This window comes from Ostrinia nubilalis, chromosome 23 (assembly GCF_963855985.1).
Source record: "Ostrinia nubilalis chromosome 23, ilOstNubi1.1, whole genome shotgun sequence".
Taxonomy (NCBI): Eukaryota; Metazoa; Arthropoda; class Insecta; order Lepidoptera; family Crambidae; genus Ostrinia; species Ostrinia nubilalis.
In genome coordinates this window covers 3,605,622-3,627,909 of record NC_087110.1, presented here as the reverse complement: position 1 = coordinate 3,627,909, position 22,288 = coordinate 3,605,622, and the positions used below count along the sequence as shown (strand labels likewise).

Below are 22,288 nucleotides of genomic sequence, written 5' to 3'. Positions count from 1 at the left end.
AGTGATGGTAAAAATTTAATAACGATATCTGGCAACCCAGAAGCATTGTATGCTCTATGGCCCCTCTCTATGGTCTCTTAATTTTTCCTACCATTCAAGTGTGTGCACATGGTTGTAAATTATCTTCGCAATAAATAGAATATCACTGAAGTTAAGTGTTTTTTGTACCTGCCGCAGCACTCTGTTCATGGTCCTTCAGAGCTGGATGCAGGAGTCTGTACTGAGAATCTGTACTTGGAGCAGTTTTTTTCGTGTTGTGTGCGGCCGGCCCGGGGTGACGCTAACGCATTGCATACCACTTATTGCGTGCTTTCAAAATGCCCATAACCGGCGAGGATACCAGCAGTGATTTTGCTCATCAAGACAAGCAAAAATTGATCTGGGGGCACGGCAGTGCCCCCACCAAGTCGAGCAAAAAAGCGGCACGGCCGTACCATCCTTTTCTCGAAGCAATTCAGGCCATTTTCGATCGCCTGTAACTTCGTTGTGGATAAAACTAGAAGGCTGAATTTTCATTAGCTATGCAGGCATTGTAAAGACACGGTATATTTCAAATTTCATTCAATTTGAACCAGTAGTTTAAGAATTATAACGGGTCAAAGTTTCTTAATTTTGTCACTCACTGACTGACTGACTGACTGACTGACTCACCGATCATCAACATTCTAAGGCACTTCTAGTAGACCTAGAAGCTTCAAATTTGGAATATAAGTAGTGTTTGGTGTATGAATCAAGGAAAAACTAAAATATTTGGGGGCACGGTAGTGCAACCGCCAAGTCGAGTAAAATTTTTCAATTTCGGTCCAGTTTTCTAGATACATAACTGCTGTCTACAAAATACAAAAAGAAATGAGATCACATCAAAAACAATACTTGTCAAAAAAACCAAGTCTCGCAACTCAGTTGTTCTACGGTAAAAAGTTGTGAGATCCATGTAATACCAAGTCCAGGCCAGGAAATCTTTAACGTTTTACATAAATTATTGACTTGGCCATCCCACTAAATAATTTAATTTACACGTGTTTTCATGCGATGGCCAAGTCAATATATTTATGTAAAACGTTAAAGATTTCCTGGCCTGGACTTGGTATTGTATTGTGAGATCCATGTACTGTACATGGATCTCACAACTTTTTACCGTAGAACAACTGAGTTGCGAGACTTGGTTTTTTTGACAAGTATTGTTTTTGATGGGATATTAATTTCTACAAATTGACAGTCATAATCGTGTGTACACAAACAACTTGTGATCAAACAAAATTATTGGTAAACCAAATAAATAAATAAACTTATATTGACAGGCGAGTCAAATTTTATCGAAACATCGCATTCACGTACTGTGTATGCCAGAGTTATATGACAGCCATACCTTTGAAAGTACTTTATGTATCTTTTTATGTAAAACTCAGTGGTTCAGATCAAACTGTCTGGTCTCTTTGAAACTGAGCATTCGAAACGGATCGTCTCAATACTTTTGTCTATTGAAGTGGAAATGAGTCTTTATTAAATATTATAAACACGAAAATGAGAGGATTTATTTGAGGACATTATACCCTAACGATAGCATTTAAAAGTACAATTTGGGCTCCTCCTTTCTAAAAAATACGAAAGAGCAAACCAACCACCTATTGTAAACTAATAAGGTAAATTGGTACTTTCAGGTTGGATTGCACCATCTTACTTCAACTTTATCAAACGTCAAAATACTGTCAAACTCCATACAAAAACACCGAATATTGTTACAGTTACTGTTAAAGTAAGATGGTGTAACTCAGCTAATACTCCAACTTGTAACAAAATAAAGAAGAAACTTACTTAATTTAATGTGCTACATGCTAAGTGATGGACTTTTGTTACATTTTTGTTGAAGTTAAAAAATACATCATAATCATCTTTTGCTAAACATAACAAACATCACATGGCTGAACAACAAAAAAAAATTTGATCAATTTGAAACTTTTGGACATCGACAATTTTGACAATTTCGAAACCTTTCAGCACATCACTATGTTTAGTTACGAAGCTAATGTACCGGGAGGGAACTAAATATTTAGTGCCACAATAAACACTCATTCGCTCGGTCCATTTCTTTTTAACTTTACTTCCCCGTTGTATTCCAAATATTAAAGGAAATGAAGTGCTCTCTTCAAAAGTTTTAAAGTATTTTATTTAGCATAGTAAATAATACGATAACTACGTGTAGACTAAATCTTCCATTTTCCTCAGGTAGTGGGTAAGCGGATGATGATGATGTTAAACAAAGAAAAATCTCTATCTTGAATGATAACTTTGTACTAATATAAAATATCTTAAACGCCTATTTGCAGAAAATAATTGGATATTCTATAAAAATAGGCTAAACAATAAAAAAAAATTGGTATAAGAATTTCTTGTATAACTTGAATTTATGAAGCATGATCAGGCGTTGAACACTCTTGTTTAAACTGACATTTAGGCTGGTTGCACCATCTTACTTTGACTTTAACAAACGTCAAAACTCTGGCAAGCTTCATACAAAAAACACCGGTTATTGTTACAGTTACTGCTAAAATAAGTTGATACAACTCAGCCTTAGACTTGGCGCAGACCACCGATTTTTAGTTGGCCGATAGTTGTGCCCGATTTTAAATTGTATGAAGAATCGGCCAAATCAAATCGGTGTAATGTGCGCACTCCCATACATGCCCATACTAATCATCTGCTCGCCTAAACTATCAGTAAATTTTAACCACGACGTGTAACGTATGTTTAAGTTTTTTGTAATGGCTGATTTCACGTGGTGTCTAAAAGAACCGTTATACAGAAGTGTTTACACTGAAGCACTTACCATTTTATCCACCGATGTAAATGACAATCTGCAACAATAAAACAAACACTTAATTCCGTACATAAAACCAATAGCAATAGGCCGTAAAAGGCCCCATGAAAATTGCTGTCATTCGTTATCATCATAATAAACCAATAAATAACGCCAGTTTACGAGTGTGTCCTTATTTTAGAACCACGATTGTCTCCAAGACGTGATCGTGCAAGTAAATGTAATTGGTTAATTTGGATGTGGCACAGTAAAAGAAAGCCTCTCCATACAAAAGAAAAACTGTCGGTGTAGGGTGAAAATATTGGTACGCGCACCGACGATCGCAAAACGGCTAGAGTTCCTTCTGTACTCGCCACTCTGCCCGGTGAAGCTGGAAAAGCTATTAAAACTACCAGCGCGCGTCCCTTAAAAAAAAAAGAAAAAAAAGGTATCTAAACGTTGAATTCAAAGTTAAAATGTGTTTATTTGCATAGATTATTCACATAAGTATTTACAAATCGTCAAATATTTAAAGAAAAAATAAAAGACTACCAATAAAAATAAAAATAAAGTTTTGCTCTTAGGGAGCCTAATGTCCCTAATGCCCGTTTTCACAATCGATCCCTAATTTTAAAGCGACACCTATGAAAACAAAATTCCTGTTATGTGTTACCATAGGGGTCACTTAAAATAAAAATTAGGGATTGATCGTGAAAACGGGCATAAGTTACGAGGTTTGTATAAGATAAGTTTGCTTTTTCGAAATCATTTTGATGATCAATCAAGCTTGCTCCATTACCCTACTGTTACATGTTTTACTAACTTTATAGCATAGCCATGGTGATTCTAGGTATACATATAGAGCAGATACACTGTGCCCTGGTTGCGGTCTCAAGATTGGATGAACGTCCCCGTTTCTGGAATAGTGCATGTCACAGCAGGCACCGATATAGTGTAGAATATGTAAAGATATGCTACATTCTATGTTACCAAGCAATATAAATATGGTGTGTTTAGAAACTTATTGGACACAGACTGCAAAATGGAATAATAAAAAATAACAGCGAAACATAACCCTCCTTTAGTTACGTATCTGGGTAAAAAATATAATTTGACCAATGGTAACAAAAGCCAAGGAAAGATTTAGAAAAAATAAGGAAGAAGGGAGAATATCAGTCAGTATTAAACAAAAAAAAAAGAAAATAAGCTAAAGAAGCCCGTAACATGACGCTCAAGGATGACTACAGTCCAGCTTCGATTCAAGTCTGTGTGATTGGACTAAACTTCTAAAATTCAACGAATCGAACCCAGAAGTTCCAAATCGAAAGAATCCAACTCTCTAAACCACTGAATCGCAACGGCGTTAACTTAAACTGGAGTTTGTTAAACCAAAGTCCTTAAATTAGACACATGTTACAAAATAACACTGATAATACTAATTTTCGGGAAATGAATCCAAACCCAAATGGGGAAAGGTATAAAAACACTTCTAAAACATTCAAGGATCCAAAGCGTGTCCAATATAACTGAAAAATAAATGACATGCAATTTTATTCCGTCTCATCAAAGGATTCGTCGCAAAAAGCGTCCACAACCGCATAGCATGTCTGCAAAAAACTCGTAATTCAAATCCCGTGAAGGGAAAATTTAAACTCGAAAGGACGATGCTAAATAAGGTTGGGCCTTTGCGGTAGCGATACGAAATTTTTTATTTAAATTTTTAAATATTTTAAAATTAAATGTAAGAATTTTTTTGTTCAAAAGATTAAACATTTTATTAAAATTGTAGCATAGTCTTTAGTGTCGCTACCAACTAAACTTTTTTTCATGAAATATGCTACAATTTTAATAAAATGTTTAAATTTTTTTTTCAACAAAAAAAAATTATCAGTCGCAAGTATTTTAAAAAAAGTTTATAAAACCTATCTCCTAGATAACTGTTGACCCAAGAAAACTAATGTTTGCCTTCCCAAAAAAATAAGAGTTAGAAGTTTGTATTTATTTTTATTAATTGACAGAGTCACAGAGTCGTATATTGTCCAGGGCCTATTTTCATCTTAGGGCTGAAATAATAATAATAATATTGATGGTCTCAAATACCTACCCACGTTAATAATCTCTTTTAATCTTATTTCTAAGTTATTAAGCCGTTGTTGAGGAGTAGTTTTCATTAATAAACTTACACTACAAATCATCCTTTAGATTAAATCACGACCAACATCGTCCCATTCCTGTTAACAGTCTCAAATTAAGACATCTCTCATCTGGCACCGTTTCCCAAAGCACATTTGTATAATTTATCGTTATAACGTAGCTGCGTAGGGTAGCGACCCCGTTTGTGGCGAATGTAACTTTTTTGGTCATTTAAGGTAGAAATGAGTATTAAAAATTATTTATTTTTTATTATAATCACAAAAAATAATATAGTAGTCATCCGGTAAGAGAAGGGTTGTGAGTTCGATTCCCACCTTAAGCAGTTCGATTTTTTCAAGTTATTAAAAATAAATAAAACGGAAGAGCATAACAAAAAATAAAGTCGCTCCCGCTATCTGTACGCTTGCATAGTTTAAGTTATGCAACAAATTTCAACGGATTCAAGAGAAAGGTTTATTTACATTTATACTATAGGAAGCCAGAGCAGGTTGCCAGTTTAAAAATTAATTTTTAATTTTTAACGCTCTACATATTACTTAAAATTTAGTGTCCAAAAGCGATGCAAAGATGTCCAAAACCGGCACTTCCACCCTACCATCCACGCCACCGCAAAACCCCGGCCTTATACCGCAATGCGTAGAGAGTTGTGAAAACCCGACAAAATATATCGTACGTTATCAGACTCCGGGGAACAGTCCATTTATATTGTTATACGGAGCCACTATTGACTCTTAAAATATTACGGTTAAGGTTCCGTTTTATTTAATTGCTCATTTGAACGTGGAAAGGCAATTTGGTTACATACACGCGTCATAATAAATGGAGTTCGTGATAATGAAATGTAAAGACGTCGAGTTAATATGGCGGCACATAAAAAAGACAAATGGCATTACTTGGTATAATGGACTTAGTTTTTATTAGGTCAACTTCGGTTTTAGTAAAACATCTTTTTACTAATATAAAATAAGAGTCCTTACATGCTGACTTGGGATTCTCAATAAAATAATATAAGTTACCATCAGGTAGGGTTTCTTGGATAGCTCTAACTTGGAGTGCAAGTGTGGTTATGTTACCCAGTCGATGAAGCACATGATGTCGTGCTCTCGTGCCCAAACAACTGCACGCAGGAAGATTTAATGAATGCTACTGACAACGCCTCTCTTGTAGCGGAGTTTTGGGCTGACACTGTATAGGTTTGTTGTCGACACGACAAGAAGAAGAAGTTACCTTAATTTTATTAAATATTTAACTTCGTTGAATTATAAGCTATGGCAATAAATTGTTTTAACTATGACATTTATCTCGAAGGTTTACTTTAAACGCAACTTCAGGTTTAAATAACTCGTTCTCATTAAACTAACTAGCCCCCAGCGGATTTTGAACCCACAACAATGAACTCAAGTTCAAACGCCAAAGGTTTATAGATTTTAAAGACGACTAGATGTGCCCGCGACTTCATACGCGTGAAAATAGTTTGGATAATATTTCCCGTTTTTGCAGCATTTTTCTTTACTGCTCTGCCCCTATTGGCTGTGGGGTGTTGTTAATAAATAACCCAAGGCCTTCTTTGATAAATGGAATTATAAATTCCACACATTTTTTTTTTTTTTTTTCAAATCGGACCCGTTCCTGAGATTAGCACGTTCAAGCAAACAAACTCTTTAGCTTTCTAATATTATTTACCTATAGGATAATAATGTCTTACAAATTTTATATTTATCTTCATTTTAGACACAGACAGATAATTTTTATTAATAAACTTGGCCTATAATAAGTACCTACCTACTGGCAAAAACTACAGTTTTCCCTTCTTTGTTTCGCTCCGCAATGCTGCGATCCCGATTATTATGTAAATTGAAACATAGGAAGGCTTTCTTAGCGAACTACATAATGTATGAACGTAACATTTCATTCTGTTTGAATTTCCTCATAAAAACAAAAACATATGAGCTACATATAGGAGGAATTTATTATCAAGTTCAACAGACTGATAGTAGGTTGGAATCTATCTATACTTCTATATTTTTATACTCTGTCTGTCTTGACGTCTAAAGCGATTTTGATGAAATTTGGCATAGAGGTAGTTTGAGTCCCGGAAAAGGACATAGGATAGTTTTTATCCCCGGTTTTCAAACAGGGACGCGCGCGATAATGTTTTCTGTGACAGACAAAATTCCATGCGAGCGAAGCCGCGGGCGGAAAGCTAGTTAAGCTATAAAGTAGATTCAGAATTTTCAGACACAGAATTCAGACTAGAGCCTCATCATTATTTCAGCCACAGGACGTCCACTGCTGAACATAGGCCTCCCTCAATGATTTCTACATCGCCCGGTTGGTAGCGGCCTGCATCCAGCACCTTTATGAGGTCGTCGGTCCACCTTGTGGATGGACGTCTCACGCTGCGTTTTCTGGTACGTAGTTTCTACTACAAAACCTTGCAGCCCCATCGGTCGTCAGTTTCATTGAGGCTAGAGTCTAGGATGACAATAAATAACAGTCATCATCATCAGTTCATTAATTAGTGTCCATTATAGAAGCACGACGGAGAATTTGGCTTACACTCCTCACGCTGGCTAGGTGAATAGACGACAAAATCGTATAAAATATACCTAACCTCTAAAAAAAGAGATTACTATTGGGATTATCTACACTCTCTTCACTAATATTATGAAGAGAAAATATTTTTTGATTGTTTGAATTGAACAGGCTACTGAATCTACTGGACCGATTTGGCTCATTCTGGCCCATTTATTGTCCTGAAGCAGGGGTGGGGTTAATACTGGGACGTGGAAAAGTGCTTTTTAAAAGCCTACTTACATGAATAAATGAGTTTTTATGAAAAAATAAATTATTTCACCATCAGAAATCCTATAATAATATTATTTCTGATGAACATAGGCGGTACAAAGTTCGCCGAGTCAGCTAGTTAATATTGTTCTTAAAATTATACTATAACACCTACATTTCCAAGGCTAAAGTTTCCTTTTGTTATTTTATATACTAAACTAAATAATAAAAGTTACACAAAGACAGTAAATGAGCGCTTTAGAAAAACTTTTTTCAATAACGTTTTCAGTTTGGCATGAATTCAATTTTGCTAAATTCTCAATATTGTGAAGTTTGGGAACGAACTCATTATGTGAACTGCCACACAGATGCGATTATTAGAAAAACTTTCTTAGTGAATATTACTAAACTTGTACAATCATTTCTATTTGTCAAGATAGTAGGTATTGAAGAAGATATTATTATGTACCATCCTAGACTGCATCCCATTTAACATTAGGTGCGATTGTGGTCAAATACCTGCCTTGTTTTGCATAAAAAAAAAGAACAGAAATTGACTATTTATTATGCTTGTCACTATGCCCTGAAAAAGGGCAAAAAAATACACTGTTTGGCTTGCTATTAAAAATTGAAAAACTCTCATTATATTATCTCCTACAGTAGTTTTTGTAATGTTTTGTAACATAAGGTGTAATTACAAAACCTGCCTGTTCTCATAATTACGCTGTGAATAATCGCATCCAATCTCAATAAAAAATATAAAAATGTGTTGGTAAGCGCATAACTCAACAAAGCCTGGACCAATTTTACCATTTTTTTTTATTATTCGTTAAAATCCAAGGATGGTTTTTACGGCGAGAAAAAAAGAGAGAGAGAAGAAAAAGAGACAGAAAAAAAAGAAAAAAAATCCGGGAAAACCCCAAAAAAACAGTCCTTTTTTCAGGCGGGCGAAGCCGCGGGCTGAAAGCTAGTTAAAAATAAAAACACGATCACGTTAATATGTTCAAATACTAGATTTAAAAATACAACAACTAAAATCGCTTAAACTTATACTTAACTTAGAACTTTTAAACATTTATTCGCACTTTTCAGCACTTGAATAACCATTATAAGGCCGTCTGGAGATTTTTCGAGGCTTTCAAACACTTGAATTCAGATTAGCTAGTCACGGACTGAGATATTACCAAAAATGAATAATGCTTGAGCAGGATTAAAATAACGCTTAGGGTAACGCACCTTTTATTAAGGTTTTCAGTTTTACTTGCATTTGAATTAATGGAGAAAGGGAAAGAATAACTAATGGTTTTACCCGACTGTGCCAGAAGGGGTTTTGTACCTCCCATTTGACGAGTGGGTGGGTGTATTAATACTGTAAGGAGAATAAGCAGGATTAAATAATACCGCCATATACATAGGTACATCGAACAATTTACTTGTATTCTACCCCATCCTTCATTTTTTATTTAATTAAATATTTTATCTACAATATTAAATTAAAAACATGCTGTCCTATCTTTTTACGATTCATGAAATTCAACTCGCTAACAGTAAAACAGACAGACACGGAGGTAAATCAGTTACGAACAGGCGGAAGAGGTCAAATTTTGTTTTATACGTACCTGTATATTAAAAAAAAAATAAAACTGTTGTATTGCATTATATTTTCATAGAAGTTAAAACATTAATTTGCAGGGAAAGACAGAAATTACCAAAATTAGGTTTAAAGCATCAAAGCAAAGTTTTTTACGACACGAATAAAACAGATTTGTCTCTCTAGAATCGCTCTTTTCATAATTATCAGCGCACTCTAATACCAATACTGTCTATTAAAAATGTCTTTTGCCAGCCCTGCCAATATACCGTCAATTACTAGGCTAATTGTTTTGCATCATAATACGGGGAAATGGCTGGCAAACATTTGATCTTTGCTTCGTAAACACGCTTAATTGTGTTTACCGATCTGCTTCCTACACCATCCTAGATATTTAAGGCTACGTTTGATCTAGGTATTTATTGTACAGTCGATAGAACAAGTCTAGAGTTTCGCACTACGTGAGATAGGTAAGTAAGTAAGTAGAATCTCTCAAAAAAGGGATCTTTTCTTAAAGGTTTTAAACCTTTGTTTGTCACCTGTCACCCGCTTTGCAATGGATGGAAGTCGAACCTTAATTTCGAACTCCTATGTTCTTCTGATTAATTTCGTTGCGGGTCCAATGACAGTTTAACTTTTCCCCGGGACAAACTTGACCTTCATTGGTTGGGTTTTTATGGCGGTCAAGCTCTAGATCCTGACTACACAGGAGTTGCAGTGGTGGGAACGAGAGGTGGGAATAGTCCCGTCCTATTATTTAAAAAAGGGATTTAGAAAACTAGGTAGTGGAGACCGAGGAGAGTTGTGACATTGTCGATTTTTGGAAACCTAATAACTATCAGCGAGCTCGCAACAGCGCGTATTTGTTAGCTCGAGACTTGAACTAAAAACGCGCACTGTTACGAGCTCTCGAGTAGTTAATAAGTTCCAAAAAATCGACAATGTCACAACTCTCTTCGGTCTCCCCTACTAAAGCAATCGGATGACGGATATCGGATCTAGTGCGTAAACTCCAAACAAATAGTTTTACAGGTACCTACTCCGGACTGTATTGTCACGTATTACGAAACCGTATTCCTTCACGGCACTTACCTCTAAAGGATGTAGCACAGCGTTGCCAGTTTTTATTTTTGCCAAGTCGGGACTTTGGTACTTTTTGAGTGAAAATAGCGGGATTTTTCCGTCAGCAGCGGGACATAGTAAAAAAACGTAATATAATCAAAGGTTTTAAAATATTTATCTTTTTATTTGACTTAAAATTATGTTTACGTGACAATAGATAGCAAAAGTAGCCATAGAAAATGTATTTTAACAAAAAAATAATATTTTAAACCACGTGCCACGTACGGTCAAGTTCTCTCTGAAAAGCAGGACCGAGCCTGTCCCGAGCGGGACATTTCAATTTGATTTAAAAATCGGGACGTCCCGCCACAATCGGGACGTCTGGCAACGCTGATTTACTGTAGCACATTTATCAACGCGGAAAGGGATCGTTACCGTATCAACTCGAAGAGGTCAGTATTCTTTATATGAAACTCCATTCTGCAACGCACACTATCCGCACCAACGTAAACGCCTCGCCTCGCGGTTGATAGCGAGCTAAAGGCGATGACAGCTCGCGAAAGGCGATACGGTGTTGATCCCTTTCCGAGTTGATAAGTCTGCTATGACCGAATTCAGGTAGACCAAAAATCCGTTTCGTAGTTTTTCCGTAAAAAAACATCTATCCATCTTCATAAACAGTTAATATTTGTGGGATAGGATTGCATGTACTCTCAAAAAATGCTAGTCATCATACTATTTTTTAAATCCCAGCCTGAATATCATGTTAATGACGGTGCGTTTTTAACCCTCCACCGAAATAGCTTTTTTACAGCCGGAACATGTCACCTTATCGCACGCAACCGTTGTACAGTGTGACAAAAACAGCCATCTTATTTCGTTGTAGTTAAGAACTATTTTGCAACGTAAAAGGTGATTATTAAGACTATTATTATAGTGTGAAAATAATAGTCAGCTAACGATTCACGCAGTTAATAGCAAGGTTTTTAATTAAGAACGTAATCCATCAAAAGTTCTGTTATAATGGTATTATTTTATTGTGTAACGAAACAAAAATGTGCTGAATTACTCGTGCATGTAATTTACTTTAATACTATTCGAGTAATCTTGATATTTTCTAAATAAAATATATTTTCTCGGTTCAGTATTAAATCTATGAAAACTAGCCTCTTTGTTTGGAGATATTATGATGTATTGGTAACTTTTTAGGAGCAAAACTGTTCGAGTAAAATGTTATTACTAATCAATGCTTAAAGCTAGCGCGTTTAGTCGAATAAATTCTACGTGTTGTTCAAATCTCTTACGAATCTCCTAAATTATTTCGTCGTGAAGTTATAATTTTAGAGCACATTCCCCCTTATTAATAAAAAGTTACACCTAGGAATTACTCTGGATTTAAATGACATTTCCCCATACTAAATGAAAACTTAAGCCAGAGTTAAACTAGGGCGTAACTTTTATTTATAAGGCCCATTATGTTTAGTTTCATCATTACGTTTTGCTGTGGTAAACCTTGGGCGATTCCTTTATCCAGCAGTGGACATCATTCAGTTTAAAAGAGGACGAAGATTTGACATAAATAATTTTTTAATTAGTGTTTTTTATTTCAACAGCTTTTAAATATTTTACAGAATGAACTGGTGGTTCCACCTTTACTCTTATCTAGTAAAAGAGGCCCGGAGATGCGACTGGGTCGTTATGAACCAATTAACCCTAAACTGGCGTTTATAGCAACATTAACTGGGCAGTTTTGCACCCAACTATTAGGACATTAGGCTGATAGTTAGAGCCCGATCCAAATGGATTTAGCAATTGAAAGATAATAAAGGGTTAACACTTATTTAGGACACACTTACCCTGGAACATTAATAAATTAGTGTAAATAAAACTTTGATGCTTTCCTAATGCTTTAGAAAATAAGACCTAGGAGCTTAATGAAGTAAGGTCTGAACTTTCTCAATACTAAAATGAAACCGAATGCAGTTCGGACTTCTTTATGCGTCCACTACATATTATTTAAAAACAAATGAAATTCAAAACAGGGTACATTTTTAATTTCGTTAAATATTCTAAATTATAATTCAATAAATATTTTTGAGACCTTCATTCAAAATTTAAAAGTTATGATCATGTGACAGAACTTATAACCAGACTAGGTATATATTATAATATTTTATGTATTATATTGTGTACATTTTTGTAGCTTTTTAGCACCGCCTACTCAATATCTCTGTTTTTCTCAAGGTCAGCTGGTAGAGAATGACTTATGGCATTAAGCTCGCCTTTTTGTACTGAACATTGTTGTGTGTGCAATTAAGTTTTTAAATAAATAAAAATAAATAAATCCAAATGAAGTAACACAAATTGGTACAGCAGTTAAGGCAGAAAAGCATAAATAACATTTTAGCAATAAACGGAAGACGTAGCGTGGGCAGGCCCCCCACTAGGTGGACCGATGATCTGGTGAAGGTAGCTAAAAAGACCTGGATGCGGGTAGCGCAGGACCAGGTCGTTATGGGAATCCTTAGGGGAGGCCTTTGTCCAGCAGTGGACGTCATTTGGCTAAACGAACGAACCATTTTATAGCCAAAATTCATTAAAGTAGTTTAGATAATATAGTAATATAGAATTAATACTAAATTAGAAAGCCATAACACCCGCAAATAATGTTAAACAAAATAAAAAACTGCCACAGTGATCTGTCTAGAACAGAACCTCATTAGTACAAAGAAACTACGTAAAAAGCGAAAAAAAAAAACGAGCAAAAAACGTGACTTCCCGCCCGCAATATGGATTCCGTAGGGATTTGAATGTGACGGAGTTTCGGATTTTCATAATTCAGTAAAGCTTGCCCGTGAATGGAAACGCTCATCGTTGTTCAAGAGAGAATACTTGAACTGAGTACGAATTCTTACTAAAGTATGGTTCTGGAGATCAACAATGTTATTAGACACTCCGCAGATTTAAGACTTACTATCAGCCGATAGTTTAATTAGGCTGTTAATCAGTAAAGTATGAACATAATGTATGCACGTACGTACATTTACATCGATTGGGTATCGGCCGATTCTTCATATATAAATTAAAAGCAGACCAATCTATTGGCTGGCCAAAAGTCTGTAGTCTGCAAGGCGTCTTTATTAGTGCAAAAAGCAAATTTTCAAATATCTTGCATTGTAATTTAAATTGGATTATAGCAATGCCACTTATTTATCTAAAAAGTTCCATGTAAAATAATTATACATAGATACTTGTCAAGTACAAGACTTATTAAGTATCTTTTAATTAAAAAATCCGTTTTTTTTAAATCCACAATGAGGAAGCTCTTGGCCTGTATATCACCTGATGGTAAGTGATGATCAGGCCGAAGGTGGAAGCGAGCTTCACCCGGAATCCTCAACCACGGAGGAACTGGCTATCTTATCTCTTACTGCCGGAACACAACAATGTTATGGCGACAGACTTAGGTAAGATGGTGGTAGCTAGCCAGGCGGACTTAGAACAAGCCCTACCACCAACTAAACCGAACCTCCTTCCTTCACCAAACTTATAAAAACTTCAAATGGAAGATAAAGCCAAAACTTTTTAACATTAATCTTTCTCACGGATTTTCACACATTTTTCACCACAAAGGAACCCCAAAAATACTGCTTTGTCGTATTTATTACCGAATGTGCCCCTGACACATTGTTACGTGTTTTTTCGAGAAGGAACATGACAAATGACTTGTTTTTCGGCCATTACGCCCGCGTTTTATTTTATTCGCAACTGAGGTAATGTCGGTAGACACAAGTTTGACAAGCGAGATCTTCATCATCATCATCATTTCAGCCATAGGACGTCCACTGCTGAACATAGGCTTCCCCCAATGCTTTCCATGTTGCTCGGTTGGTAGCGGCCTGCGTCCAGCGCTTTCCTGCTACTTTTATGATGTCGTCGGTCCACCTTGTGGGTGGACGTCTCACGCTGCGTTTTCCGGTACGGGGCCTCCACTTCAGAACCTTGCTGCCCCATAGGCCGTCAGTTCTGCGTACTATGTGCTCTACCCATTGCCACTTCAGCTTCAAGCGAGGTCTTCACCGTAGATAAAAGAGCTGCACAAACGTAGAGCTGATGGCCGCTGGGGCAGAAAAGTTCTCGAATGGTGACCACGGGCCGGAACACGTAGTGTTGGCAGCCCCCCTTCTAGGTGGACCGACGACCTGGTGAAAGTAGCGGGAAGTACCTGGATGCGGAATGACGTCCACTGCTGGACAAAGCCTCCCACCCCCAAGGATTTCCACAACGATCGGTGTTGCGCTGCCTGAATCCAGGCGCTTCCCGAGATCTTCGGGACCACGCGAAGAATTGACTTACTGAACCCTTTTCTATTAGGGCTCAACTGTTTATACGTCGACTTCATTTGAGAGTAATGTTTTGATAAATTTATTGCCTCAAATAAAAAAAGTCTGGGGAGAAAATTGTTCAAGGATCGTTTTTTGCTTGAAAATTTCTGTTTTAGGTATCTTTTGGGGAATTAATTTTGCAGTGACTTTTGTTTTGCAATTGCTATCTTGTAGAATAAAAAAATAAGCTTATACTTATCCTTTTATTAATAACTAGTGGATCCCGTTTTACCCCCTTAGGGGTTGAATTTTGCAAAATCCCGTCTTAGTGAGCACCTACGTTCTAAAAGAAACACCCATGCAAAAGGACAATGACCAAAAATGTATGGAGTGTGGTCCAAATGTCCACCACTAACGAGACCTATGTAGTAAAATAGTCTACTAAATACTGATTCATTATAACCAAACCGCAATCAAAAATATGCTGTCAGTAAAAAGTTATGACTGAATGAAAATTCATGTTTTTTACCTTTTCATTCGAAAAATGTTCTTGATATCATTCTATCCATCGCACATTTTGGATTAATCTATGCATGTTATGTCATGTTGCTTAGTGTGCCGTGTTAGATTCTCACTAAAAGAAAAAAAAATAAGCTCAGAAGAAAGACATCAATATTGGAATTATGGTCAGGTGGTCGCTGCTCCGCCCCTATTGGTTGTAGGGTGATGTTATATAACCTAAAACCATCCTTGATAAATGGGCTATCCATAACAAAATCATTTTTTCAAATCGGACCAGTAGTTCCTGAGATTAGCGCGTAAACTACTACAATTTTTCATACGGTCATAACTTTTTACTGACAGCTTATTTTTTTTTCGTCCCATACTGAAAGTTAATCTCTATTTAATAGACTATAAGCCAATATAGGTCTCATTAGTGGTGGACATTTGGACCACTTTTGGTCATTGTCCTTTGAGACTCCTAGCACTTGTAGTTTCTTAGATTTCGTGATGAGCGAGTTAGTCAATCTGTGACCTTTCTTTATAGAAGATGAAACAGTGTTATGTTACTATAGTCTTTTAGAAAATCATTAAACATTAATCACTTGAGACATACTACTTCAAATAACTATCAATATCTAACTTAGATTTGCCTTTTAATTAAACTAGAAACTGATTGCTAATTATTATTTTTTCGGAAACTATCATACTAATTTAATCATTTAATGTTTTCTTAGATTTTGGTTGTCTGGAAAAGTATGCATCTAGGTATTAATTTTGATAATTCAATTTAGTTGCGGTAATACTGACTACGCCATTCTTGTGGCGGAGTTTTGGGCAGACGCTGTGTAGGTTTGTTGTCGATACGACAAAAAGAAGATTCAATTTGGTTGCGATAGAGAAAAAAATACGTAAGTTTATTGAAAAAAAAAATAAGTAGGTCTTGACGTAGGTACTAAACACTGTATTATTAAATTGTAATAAGTTTTATATTTAAACCAAAATGTACTCGTATATTCTGATGTGCTATCGTCTGTACATTACTACGAAAGTTCATTCGTTCGAAATTATTGTTAATTTCTCGCACGAAATTAACTTATGAAATATAAAGAAACGTCAAAATTTCTTGGAACACTCCGAAATTAATAGCATGTAAACGAAAAATGAAAATTACATTTTTATTTTACATTTTAAATGTTTTCATGAATAACCATTCATGCTGCAGTTTTATGGTCTCTTTTAATTTATTTATTTACATGCAATTAAGGTTTACCGAGATTTTATGTCGAGGAAAAATTGCTTTACAAAATGCCTCATGAAAGTCAACAACAGTAAATAATATCAACATATTTTATGTCTTTACTATTAGCCTAGGAGCAGACCACCGACTTTAGTTGGCCGATAGTTGGGTCGGGCTGTTAATCAGCATGGAGATGTATGAAAGTACGCACATTACACCGATTTGGTGTCGGGCGATTCTTCATACAAAAGAACTATCGGCCAACTAAAAGTCGGTGGTCTGCGGCTAGGCATAATATAAATAATAAATTATGAATACCTATACAATACATTGACAAATTAGCCAAAGAGGGAATGGACAGAGCACATAGTACGCAGAACTGCCGATTGGGCAGCAAGGTTCTGAAATGATAACCTTACATACAGTGGACGTGGCGTGGACATAACCTTATAAGGTTGCAGAAAGGCGCTGGATGCAGGTCTTCAGGAATCTAGAATAATAATTCATTGAGAGAGAAATCCCTTTTTTTAGTATTATACAACTGACTAACTTGACTGTAATCACGATGATAATGATGAACATAATACGGAGTTGGAATTGGAATTGTAAAAAACATAACCCTCCTTCTGGCGCAGTCAGGTAATAAACTAATTATGTTAATTTAAACTCTATGCTAAATTAAATTAATTGTATTTTCAACTAAATTAAACTTTATATCGTGCTCAATGCGCGTAACATTAATTATCGACTGTAAGTACCAAAATGTATAATTCTGAGAATAACAACAACCACGAATATTCCAATGGCATGTGAAAACCTCGTTATAAAGTTACCAATTTATTTATAGCAATAATAAATGTTTTATTACCTGATAAACATTATTTAATGCAAACATGCTCAAAATAAATTCAAATTAATAATTAAATGGTGTCAACACTACATACATTAGGACAACTAGCTGTTCCCGCGACTTCGTACGCGTGAAAATAGTTCAAATAATATTTCCCGTTTTTGCCACATTTTTCTTTACTGCTCCGCCCCTATTAGCTGTAGTAGGGTAATATTACACAGCCTAAAGCCTGCCTCGATAAATGGGCACAACACACAAACATAATTTTCCAATTCAGACCTAGTTCCTGAGATTAGCTCTATAAAGCAAACAAACAAACTCTTCAGCTTTCGTTCGTTTCAGCCAAATGATGTCCACTGCTGGACAAAGGCCTCCCCCAGTCCTCTTCAGCTTTATCCTAGTAATATTATAAATGCGAAAGTTTGTATGTTTATTACTTTGTTAACATGTTTGTTACTCTTTCACGCAAAAACTACTGAACGGATTTTGATGAAACTTTACAGTATTATTGTTTTAATCCAGAATAACATGGGCTATAATTTATGACGATCTGTGACAAACTAAATTTCACGCGGGTGAAGCCGCGGGTATAAGCTAGTTAGTATCAATTTTCAATTTCATATTATGAATTTTCGTTGTTCATTAAAATTAAATGACAAAAAGGCTGCCAAAGTTATGTCCGAATAAAAGGTTTAAAACTCGTATTAGCGACGAATTTGTTACGAAAACTCCATGAAATATGCCATAACGTCCCTACCCAAAGGATTACAGGCTTCTGCAGACTTCAAAAGCCCATTAAAAGCAAAAAATCCGCAAAATGCTGTAAAAATGTTGACCCTCCATATAATTGCAAACATGTGCTGCCCGGTTCCACCAGCGAAGAAAGAACAGCTAACTCACATTGTTAGCTATACTAAATTTTCAAAACAAACGGCGAACAAACCTCTTTTCCACAGTGCCAGCCGCGTGCTCAGCCGGGCCCGGCGTATCTCCGAAATGCAGTTTGTTTGTGAAGTATTAGCACATATTGATGAGAAAGACCATAGTTCCATAGGGGCTGGATCCCGCACTCATTAGATTCACTTGATTTTGGAAATTGACAAACGCTTATGTGGTTGCCGAATTAAAGAACACACCGCTGTTGCGCACGGGCGTCCTTCCGAACTCAAAACTCTTGCGTCACTGGGGGGCGTCGCAATCGCAATCGCGAGCCTCGCTCCATAGGATTGGAAAGAATGTTGCCAGTTTGTGATTAAAAAATGCAATTAAGAAAAGAGCAAATTCCTTCCAGTTTGTGTTGTTTTATCTTAAACTAAAATTAAGAAACTAATAAATATATTTCGGTACGAAACATACCGCTCACCTTAAAAGTACCGAGTATCTTTTAACAAGACAAAACCTATGATAAGAAACTTACAAGTATCTAAGCTATTTGTAGAGTGAAACCTAACTATAAACCTAAAACTACTCTAGCTTTACTTAGATGCAAAACGTACCTACTCCCTACTCAACAGGAAGAGGACAAATCTTAACTACAGCTCGTTTGAAGAACGACTGTCCAATTTGTAAAGTAACGACCCGACAGATACCGTCAGGACCTGGGTGTAAGGCGTGAACACGTGCAAGTCTCCACTGCAAGGGAGGAACGTTGTCTTCGCGTAACACCACAATCATGCCCTCACGTATCGGGGCACCGCGATTACTAAACCACTTGGTTGCTTGTTGAATATGATGTAAATACTCAAGACTCCATCTCTTCCAAAAATGTTGAGTGGACTGTTGGATGAGACGCCATCTTACTAAGCGGCTAGGATTCTCATCCACTAAAGAAATGTCAGGAATTGACGTTAGGGGCTCACCTATTAAAAAATGTGATGGAGTCAAAGGGAGAGGATCCCTTGAGTCTGCACTTAAAACACAAAGTGGGCGCGAATTGAGAATCGCCTCTATTTGACATAGGAGCGTATGCATCTCGTCATATGTCAAAGTTCGTGTGCCGACCACACGATGAAAATGATGCTTAAAGCTTTTAACACCCGCTTCGAATATTCCACCAAAATGACTAGCGTATGGGGGTTGAAAATGCCAAGTGATGCCTTGACCAAGAACTTTTGAATTGAGCGTAGTTTGTACTACGTCATTACGCAAGAAACTATACAATTCCGTAAGATACCTATCGCATCCCACGAAATTCTTTCCACAGTCTGAATAAATATCGGTACACAAACCGCGTCGCGAAACAAAACGCCTAAGTGTAGCTAAAAATGCTTCTGTGGAAAGCTCCGAAACGATCTCCAAATGTATAGCCTTAACGCTCATACATACAAAAACTGCTACATAACATTTAACTATTTTAGCGTTACGAACCTTATTTGCCCGAACGTAAAATGGACCTGCGAAATCTACCGAAGTTTTTATGAATGGTCTGGCCGGTCGCAAGCGAGCTGCGGGCAACAAACCCATTGACGGCTGCGTGTGCGCGGGGCGCGCATGAACACAACGGACGCATCGATGAATGCGTTGGCGGATGACGTCACGACTGGATAATATCCAATACTTTTGTAAAAGTGTATATTGGGTGCTTTGAGCCCCACTGTGCAAGTTTGAAACGTGAATAAAGTCAATTAGTAAATAAGTTAAAGGATGTTTTTTAGGTAAAATCAATTGATGTTTTGATTCAAAAGATAAAAGCGATTTATGAATTCTACCGCCAACGCGAAGCAACTTGTTTGAATCTATAAAAGGATTAAGACGTTTTAATTGATTTGATGGTGATTGTCCATTACAAATCTTCAAAATATCATCATTGAAAACTGAATGTTGAACAACTCGTATAAGTCGATTCAAAGCGAAATTATACTCTGACACAGTAATGTATTTTGAACTAGAAATATTGACCTTTCTACACTTGTGATAGAAACGAAATATCAAAGCCGTAACACGAACAAGTCTACCGAGTGAAGAAAAACGTGAAATAATTTCTACGTCCTCGTTTGGAGTAGAAGTACTCGAACACAACACAACATTACGCTTTTTTTCATCAGTAGGAAGAACAGGCTTTGGAACAGGCCACATACTTTCATCCTCGCTCAACCAGCGAGGCCCATGAAACCACATCTCATGGTGCAAGAAAGCAGCGGGTAACATGCCGCGCGAAGCAGCGTCCGCGGGGTTGTCGGCCGACGGGACGTGTCGCCAACAATCCGCGGGGACAATATTCAATATCTCCGTAGTACGGTTTGAAACGAATGTTTTCCATTCATGGGGCGGTGAACGCAACCATGCTAAAACAATACTTGAATCCGACCAAGTATAAATTTGATCACTTTGTATTTTATCACTGTAATTTTGTGACACCTTTTTAATAAGTTGTGATAACAAAACACCTCCCATCAGTTCGAGACGGGGAATAGATACGCGACGCGTAGGCGCGACGCGTGTTTTCGCTAACAATAAGGACACGCACACACTACCATCCTCGCGCTGCGCGCGGAGATAAACACATGCTGCGTATGCCTTTTCGGAGGCGTCTGAAAAGCCGTGAAGCTGTAATTTACAATTTTGAGGGAAAACATGACGCGGAAAGCTAATTTTAGATAATAGTGGGAGCTGACTTGTAAAGCTAGCCCACGAATCGACTATGTCTTGTGGTGGGGTTTCGTCCCAGTCCACAGAAGAAATCCACAATAATTGAATTAAATGTTTTGCAAATAAAGTTACTGGAGATAAAAGACCGAGAGGGTCGTAAATACGTGCAATTTCTGAAAGAATGGACCTCTTTGTACATTTTTCAGAGTAACTTTTCACACTGAAACCAAAAGTATCTAAGTTCGGGTCCCACTGCATACCTAGGACCTTAGTGGATGAGTCATTCTCCATGTGTGCGAAGGGCACACTTTCGCACCGCTCACCATGAGAAACTGTCGGTTGAGAACCGAGAAGTAAGGCGGGAGAATTACTATGCCACTTGTGCAACTCAAAACCTGCGGATTGACAAATACCTATCAACTCTTGTTGTAGGGCGAGAGCCCGTGACTCATCACTTTCACCCGATACGACATCGTCTACAAATACGTCGCGCATGAGGACCTGCGATGCGCGCGGGAAGCGTGCGGCCTCGTCATGAGCGAGCTGCTGAATGGTGCGAAGAGCAAGATAGGGCGATGAGCTAACTCCAAAGGTCACAGTGCAAAGTCTATAATCGCGTAGGGGCTCCTCGGGCGAGGTGCGCCACACTATACGCTGAAAATCCCTATCCGATTCACGAATCATAATGTTACGATACATTTGTTTGATATCAGCTGTGAAAGCAATTAAATGAATGCGAAATTTTAATAACACATCAACAATATCTAAATGAAGCTTTGGACCAATCAACAAATTGTCGTTTAGAGAAAAACCGTTTGTAGTCTTAGAGCTTGCGTCGTAAACTAATCTGGTTTTGGTGGTTTCACTAGATTCTTTGACCACGGCGTGGTGCGGTATATAATAGTTACCACCTGCAGCTGCTGGACTATCGACGGGCTCCATGTGGCCGAGCTCTAAGTACTCCTGGAGGCACGCGTGATAATCATGTTTGAGCTGCGAATTGCGCTCGAGTTTGTACTCTAATTTACGAAATCTAGAAATAGCAATATCCCGCGACTCGCCGAGGGGCGGTGCGTCAGGTTTGAACGGAAGAGCGACCACATATCGCCCACACTCACTACGCGTATGCGTGTTTTCAAAAAAAGATTGACACAAAAGTTCATCAGGAGTGAGAGACCTTTGTTCAGAAATTGTTTCTAATTCCCAAAATCGCTGGAGGTCAAAGTCGTCGTTAACAGAGCTGTGACACACCTGGACCGGAAGAGAAACCTCAATCGATGAATTCAAATCGAGTTTACCCAACAATAAATAACCAAAAATACTATTCATAGCAATTGGTGAACCTGGTAGACCCGTGATTGTGTTATGTAATAAAATTTGCGGAATAATGTCA

At 37.2% G+C, this 22,288-nt stretch overlaps 1 protein-coding gene across 1 annotated transcript in view; it reads right to left on the bottom strand.

Moving 5' to 3' along the window:
• LOC135083201 (lachesin-like) overlaps positions 1 to 22,288 on the bottom strand; it is a 126,051-nt gene that overhangs the window by 66,356 nt on the left and 37,407 nt on the right. The window contains exon 2 of the mRNA XM_063977935.1: positions 2,828 to 2,855. The gene's annotated coding sequence lies outside the window, so the exon portion shown is untranslated. The remainder of the gene's footprint in view (positions 1 to 2,827; positions 2,856 to 22,288) is intronic.